The 7,172-nt window shown below is 51.0% G+C and overlaps 1 long non-coding RNA gene across 1 annotated transcript in view; it reads right to left on the bottom strand.

Annotated features, from left to right (window-relative positions):
- Positions 1-2,302: 2,302 nt before the first annotated feature.
- The window catches only part of LOC124077142 (uncharacterized), a 78,244-nt gene continuing 73,374 nt past the window's right edge, over positions 2,303-7,172 (bottom strand). Inside the window, exon 7 of the long non-coding RNA XR_009224636.1 lies at positions 2,303-2,493. This is a non-coding gene — a long non-coding RNA (uncharacterized LOC124077142). The remainder of the gene's footprint in view (positions 2,494-7,172) is intronic.

The following is a 7,172-nucleotide window of genomic DNA, read 5'->3' as shown; positions in this document are numbered from 1 at the left end:
TTGCTTGCTCAAAGGCTAGCTGTTTAATTAATGGCATTGCTTGCTCTGTATCCCCAAAAACTCTGGTAGCTGTTTGAATAAGCCTATCTACAAATTCAGCGAAAGGTTCATTAGCTCCTTGTATTACCTTAGATAATCGACCTTGTAAATCTCCATGTTCTTGTAAAGTCTTCCATACCCTAACTGCATCTGCAGCAATCTGTGAGTATATGGTAGGATCATATTCAATTTGTTGCCATTGACCCTCATAAGGTCCTTTTCCTAATAACATATCTAGATTTCTCTGAGGATAACTGGCTACTGCATTTTGCCTAGCCATCTCCGTGCAAAATTCCTCATTGGCAACCTTCCATAACAGGTATTATCCTCCATTTAGCACAGCTTTACACATACTAGTCCAATCTGCTGGCATCATGTTCAAGTTGGTAATGGATTCAACCATGCTTACAGTGAAGGGTGCTTGAGGACCATAGGTTGTTACAGCCTCTTTTAGCCGCTTCACTGTTTTGAAATCTAAAGCATGGTGAATTCGCTGCCCTCCTGCCATCTCAAATACAGGGCATGCTAATCTTTGAGGTCCTGTCTCAGGATCCCATCTATCAACTATGGGGGTTGAGGGCCACTCAGCATATGTTGTCTCCATAGGTGGAGCTGTTGGTCGGACACTTACACCCTCTGGTGATAGAAAGGTGTTAGTAGTAACCTCCTGTTGTAACTTTTCTCCTGATGGCTTTTTCTGCTCTAAACTTTCTTCCCCTTTCTGACTATCTCGAGAGGCCTCCTCTTTTTCCTGATCTAATATGTCTTCTACCATAACATGAACTGAAAGCTTTGGACTAGGCAAACAAAATCGTATCATCATCCACAATGGCAATGTGCCAACTGGCAGAGTTCCTGGGTTTTTCTTTTCCCTGTCCCTTAAATCTTCACCATGATTGTCCCATTATGACATATTCAACAACTCCTCCTTAAAAAGCCATGGGCTACATTTTTGTATTGTATCAACGTATGCCCTAACTGCTCTTGGTTTTACTGGGGTGCCTCCTTCCTCTAGCATTTTACTTAACACTCTTTCGGTTTGTTTTTTACTAATTTCTAATCCCATATTTGTGCTACAAGGATAACGCAACCCAACAAGATAACACAAAACAAAACCGAAACAGAGTGAAACAAAAAAGGAACAAAAAATCGTTGTATCAATTATCCTATTTTTTATGTGAATTCTCTCAATTTTTAAAAAGTGGCCTCTAACTTAAAACACTGTGCCACTGGTCTAAAGCCCAGCCCCGAAATGACCTTTTGCCATCTTGAGTCTCTATTCCCCTAACTGAGCAGAAAGGTCAGAATCAGCTCATCCACTGATGAAGCTACAGATCATCATTCCCAAGACTGAAGTGATTCCCGAATTAAAAAGAAAACCTCAATTATACATAACCATAGAGTTAGATGTTTTATTGCATTCTGGTCTTCGTTGACTAACTAGAACATCCTGATAATGCCAAAAAAATTCTAAGTTCATGTGTGCATTCTGTCTGTCTGAATAGATGTGTCCCTATCCTGAAAGATGCAGATATGTCCTTAAAAATACCTATACACAGGCAGGGAGTGTAGCTCAGTGGAAGAGCACTTGCCAGGCACATGCGAGGCCCTGGGCTCAATCCCAAGCACTGAAAGAAAAAAAAAATTACCTGCACACAAGTGTTCTTCAAAGCCAGATCAGCACGTTAAACCTTAAAAAATATATAAAATAAAAAAATAACCCTGCTTTATATTTTTATCTCAGTCTGAAAGATATTAGCAGTTAGTCTGCATTTTTTAATTAATTTTGTTGTCTCTGTTGAAGGGGTGCAAGATGGTGCTTTGATACACACATGCACAGTGACGTGACCAGTCACAGGAATGTCCCACATCCCTGCGCTCTGTCGTCCCTCTCCTGAGGGTGGCTGATGGTGACAGCACCTGGCATCTGCTCTCCTGGCGGACCTCCAGCCATTCTTCACTTCAGTCCTCACACTCGTCATTAGGTCTCTAGACTCTTCTCCCCCGACCTCCCTCTCCACTCCCCGCCTCCTGCCCTGGTGCCCCCTGTCTGCTGTCCCCTGGGCTTCAATCTACTTTGCCTTTTATTGAGATCACACAAGGGGGTGGTGCAGGGTTTCCTCTCTGTGTCTGGCTTATTCTCTCAGAATAATGTCCTCCTCAGCTCCTCAGGATGGACGCAGTGAAATCTCACTCTGCATTAAAAAAAAAAAAGAGTATGATACTGCCATTCGCAATCCCAAGGACGAGTCTGGGTGGCATATTGTATTAGTCAGCTTTTAATAGCTGTGACCAAAGCATCTGGCACGAACCCCTGGGAGGAGGAAAGGTTTGTCTTGGCTCCTGGTTTTAGAGGTTTCGGTCCAGGGCTGGCCGGCTCCGCCGCCTGGGCTGGAGGTGAGCAGAACATCATGGCGGAAGGTGTGGCAGAGAAAGGCGCTCAGCTCACGGCAGCTGGAAAGCAGAAGGAGACAGAGGGAAGGGATGGGGACAAGCCAGAGTCCCCAACGCCATGTCCCCAAGACCTACTTCCCCTGACCATGTCCACCCACCTACAGCTTTCACCGCCTCAATGGACTGATCCACTTTGAGGCCGGAGCCTCCGATCCAGCCACTTCCCCAAAAGCCTCACCTTCAACACCCCTGGGTGCTTGGGGGACACTCCAGATCCATGTGTGACGCTCATTAATGAGGCCCAACCTCAAACTCCCAAGTGAAAGCCTGTTGCTCCCCACAGCACCTTGGGATCCAGAAAACCATTCCCAAATAATCCACACAGGTGTGTATGGATAGATGAGGGGTGGGTGGGTCTGAGGAAAACTTACAAGAATAAACACATTATAACCAAAAGAGAATGAGAGCATCGATATGGAAAGCACAGGCCGCACCCAGCCACCCCGGGGAGGGGTGCTGTGGTCCGTCATCCCCAAAGGCCACCATCACTGTCAACTGTCTGTGCCCTCCCCTGGGGGTGAAGCTAAATGAAACAAACTGTCCTGTGGCTCCAAGCTAAAGATGACACTGAAATTATTCTGAGGAAATGAGAAAAGAAGACGGCCAAGAATCCTGCGACGTTCCTTTATTCAGTACCCTGAGACTGTCTGTCCCCAATCACAGAGCTCTACACTGGCTTATTTTTTACCCCAAGACAGGCCCTGAGCACACACACGAATCATCCTCTTTCCTCAAAACTCCAATTTAAAAAAAAAAAAAATAGGAATGGCTTCATTTTAAACTGGGCCAGACTTTAATAGGTGCAAAGGACAAACAGTCCCAAAATACTCCTGCCCACCCACACCTCTCCTCCTCCACACCCACCACTTCAGTCTTCATGCTGTTCCCATTTTCCAGGTCCTAGGACTCTGGAGAAATCTTTTACTTGCTGCTGCCAGATGCATAGCTGTGTGGTGTCTCTCTGGGGTCCGGGAACGGGGAGAGGAGCTTCCAAGCAGGACAGAGACCTGGGAGGTCATGGGCAGCAGTGAAAGCCACTTTAGGTAGTGTCATGTCCTCTCAAAATGCACACACTGAAGAACTTGGAGATGGAGCCTCTAGGGGACAATTAAGACCCACTGAGGTCATTAAGGTCAATAGTAGTCCAACCTGACTGGAGTCCTTCCATCCCAGACACAGAGGAAGACCAGGGGAGACCGTGGCAAATACAAGCCAAGCAGAGAGCCCTCTCCAGAAACCACCTGGGGCACCTTGACCTTGGCCTTCTAGCCTGCAGAACTGTAAGGAAATGCATTTCTTTGGTTTAAACCATCCAGTACATAGAGGCAGCCCTAGCAGGCTGATCCAGGGATTGAAAATGCAACATGCTGTGTCCCTGGGGAGGCAGGCAGTCCTGAGGAGAGAAACCCAGGAGGAAGCAAGATGGCCTCTGTCTGGGGCCCACGTTCTGGGTGCACCCGAAACGTCTGCTCTATCGCCTGCCTTTCACTGGGAGCCACAGTTGGTCTGTTTGCCCGGCCTTGAACCTTTCAATCTGCTGATGGAAAAGCCAGATGGCGGGCGGTTCCCCGCCATCTTGACCCCCCACTGTTGGCACTCAGATGAGCCGTGGGCAAGGCTGACCGTGAGAGGAGGAGCAGCAGGACTGGTAGGGTGACGCTGGGGCTGCTGAAGTGGCCACGTGCTCTGTGGAATGCAGGTGAGGTGCAGGCCAATGACAGCCTTTGCGAGGCGCTCACCACGCACTGGACACTGGACGCACTAGACATGCCTAGGGGCGGGCAACACCAGTCAACCCCAGGTGCAGAGATGGGCGTGGGTTGCAGGGTTTGCCCGAGGCCACAACCACGGGGCAGAATCAGAGGCGACCCCACCGTCTGCTTCCAGGGCCTAAGCTGGCAACCCTCACGGGCCGGGGAGCTCCCATCCCTCTCCGGGGATCTCAGGGTCCAATGAGTGGGCGGTTAGGACTCCTAGCTGAGGAGGAAGGCAGCTCACCCCTCACCACTCAGCGAAGGCACGGCTCAGGGCAGGACTGCACCCCAGACTCCAAGGACGCCCCAGCTTTCCTCTCCCCACTTCTGAGTACTGGCTGCGTCTCTCCTAAAGGCCGGCCCCGCCGAGCGGTGGCAAAGACGGCCAGTCCCAAGGCGGCCAGCCCGCAGGTAAAGACGGGCACCCCGCTAGCACCAGGGGGTCCTGGCCAGCTGGAGTCATGTGGGACTACAGGCCGATCCTGGAGCCGCCCAGTCCCCCTCCTTTCTTGTTTGTAATTATCGAGAATATGTGTAGAATGTGCTGGAAATGCGACACCTCGAGACTGGCTGGAGCCGCCCCGCTGGGTCCTGAAGAAACAGGCTGTCCGTCCACGCGGGCTCAGCGCGTCCTGTGCCCCAGCCTCCTAACCCAGCGCAGGCTGCCTCCCAGGGTCCCTCGCATGCTCTCTCCGGCCTCGGGACCTTCCAGAACCCAGGAAGAACAGCTCCCAGGGCACCGAGGTCTCCCCTGCCCCTGGCTGCTCAAGGTGGCTCACCTGTTAACACCACTTGCTGCATGGACCGTGCTCTGTGCCTTTGGACTCAGAGAAGGTGAGGACCAGAACTCAGTGAACATGCTCAGACAGACACTTGTCCCCACCAGTCAGGCTGGGGTCGCGGACGCACATCCGTCGTCCAGCCTGAGCGGAGATTCATTACCAGGCAGGGTCATTACCAGGTCAGCTGATGTACATTCCAAGGCCCCATCGCAGCCACAGCTGGATCTCAGCAATGCAGGTGTGGGCCCCCCCGTGTCACAGCTGAGCAGGAAGAGACCCCCGAGTCCAGACTCTAGGGAGGGACCAAGGAAACTCTGAGGGGAAAGCGCTCTGTGTTCTGGAAAGTTCCCTGTGTGCAGGATATTGTAATTTTTTTGTGTGTAAAAAGGGGGTAGAAATAAGAGATCCAAGAAACTGTGATAGAATAGGTGTCTAAGAAGCTGGCCCAAGTGACCCCTCGTGAGGGATGGCTGCGGGGCCTCTCCCTGTGCATTTCCTATTTTTTAACCTTAAAATTATTACCAAATTTTAAAAAATAGTAATAAGTCTAAAATAACCCCCAAAATTAGTCACGGAAAAAAGACTGGAAGAAAGTGCTAAAACAATAATGGTATATGCCTTTGGACATCCAGTCGAAGCATGATTTGTTTCTTTAATCCTTTTTCCAAGTCTGAGAACAGCACACCGGCTGGCCACATGTGTCTTCTCCTACAGCACATTTTCTTTTGATCCTAAAAGAAACTTAAAAATTCTGAATCAAATGAAATATTTCCAGAGTTCTTATTTCTCCAGTGTGGATGCGTCAATCAAATGATTAGGAAGCAGAAATCACCATCATTCTGAACGCACCTGTCAACGGCATCACCGAGTCACTCTCTATCCACCCGTGGCCTCCGAGGGCCGTGCAAAGGCTGAGCTTTGAGTTTCAAGCGAGATTTCTCATGGCAGCAGCAAGAAAGGGGTTTGAAAATGAGGCTGCGTTGAGGAAAGGGGTGGCTGGATTCTGAAGAGCTTCTCTTGCAAAGGCGCCGTGTGGTGTCTGAACACATCACTGCCGTCAGGAAGAGGCAGCCTGCAGGACAGGGCTTCTCCCGCCACAGGAGGACAGAAACCCCTCTGCAGTGCTGAGGAGGCAGAGAGACTGCAGGGGTGCGTGAGGCCCCTCCTGTCCCCAGGGCCCCAGCACCCCCACACCTCCCCGGGCCTTGGGTGGGTCAGGGAACCCTCCAGCAAGAAGAAACCCAGATAGAAAGAGAGAAGGAGGTGGCTATGGGCTGAAATGAGTCCCCTAAATTCATATCTTCAATCCCAACTCCGGGCCCTCAGAGTGACACTGTATCTAGAGACGAGATCTTATTAAGATGGGGCCGTGCGCGTGTGGCCCTGATGCAGCAGGGCTGACGGGAAGGGGAAGTGGGCTGGGTGCAGCTCCGTGGTGGGGGTGGGCTTCGTGTGCATAGGGTCCTGGCTGATCCCTCGAGGAGGCGGTCTCCTTCACATGCATGACGTTCCCTTTCCATGATGAACTTGAAGTTCTCCCCTCATATTGGGGTTCTGCTCCTCTGCATTTCTGTGCATTTATTTCCACTCCGGCCGGGGCACGTTCCTGTCAGCAGGAAGACCACTAGGCAGGAGACACCAAGGGAAGGGGACTCCAGAGGATCCACCTGCTTGTAAGCCCAGGGCCAGCAGCAGAGAGTCCACACTGTGCAGAGAGTCGCCGCCCAGGTAAGATCCCGAGCCTGCACGGGCTGGGGAGGCACGGTCCCCTCTGAGATGAGGCACAGACCCCAGCAGCCACCTCTGAGGAGGGTCTGGGGTGTCTCTGGTGAGGGTGGGCGCCCCACTCACAGCTCAGGGGCCTTCCTGATTTCCCACCTTTAAGAGAGCAGATGTTCTCCTGGGAAAGAGATATTTAGCTGCTCAGACAAATCAGACAAGTGGGGGAATGGAAATAAACCGGGCATCTGCCTGCCACCGTGGCCGTGCCCAGAGAAATCCCATTAGCCGGGCCCAGCATCCGGCCACTCCTGCCCAGGACGAATGACGAATACGGCCGCTTTGTTCTGGTTCTCTGCGTGAAAGATGCTCTGTGGGGTTATTGGTCTAGTTTGTTGACTCTCATAAAAGACATTCATAAATT

This window comes from Marmota monax, unplaced genomic scaffold, assembly GCF_021218885.2.
Source record: "Marmota monax isolate L192 unplaced genomic scaffold, Marmota_monax_Labrador192_F-V1.1 WCK01_AAM20220418_F8-fsc00084, whole genome shotgun sequence".
NCBI classification, from domain to species: domain Eukaryota; kingdom Metazoa; phylum Chordata; class Mammalia; order Rodentia; family Sciuridae; genus Marmota; species Marmota monax.
Note: the sequence above shows the minus strand (reverse complement) of the source record. Positions and strands in the feature narration are given on the sequence as shown.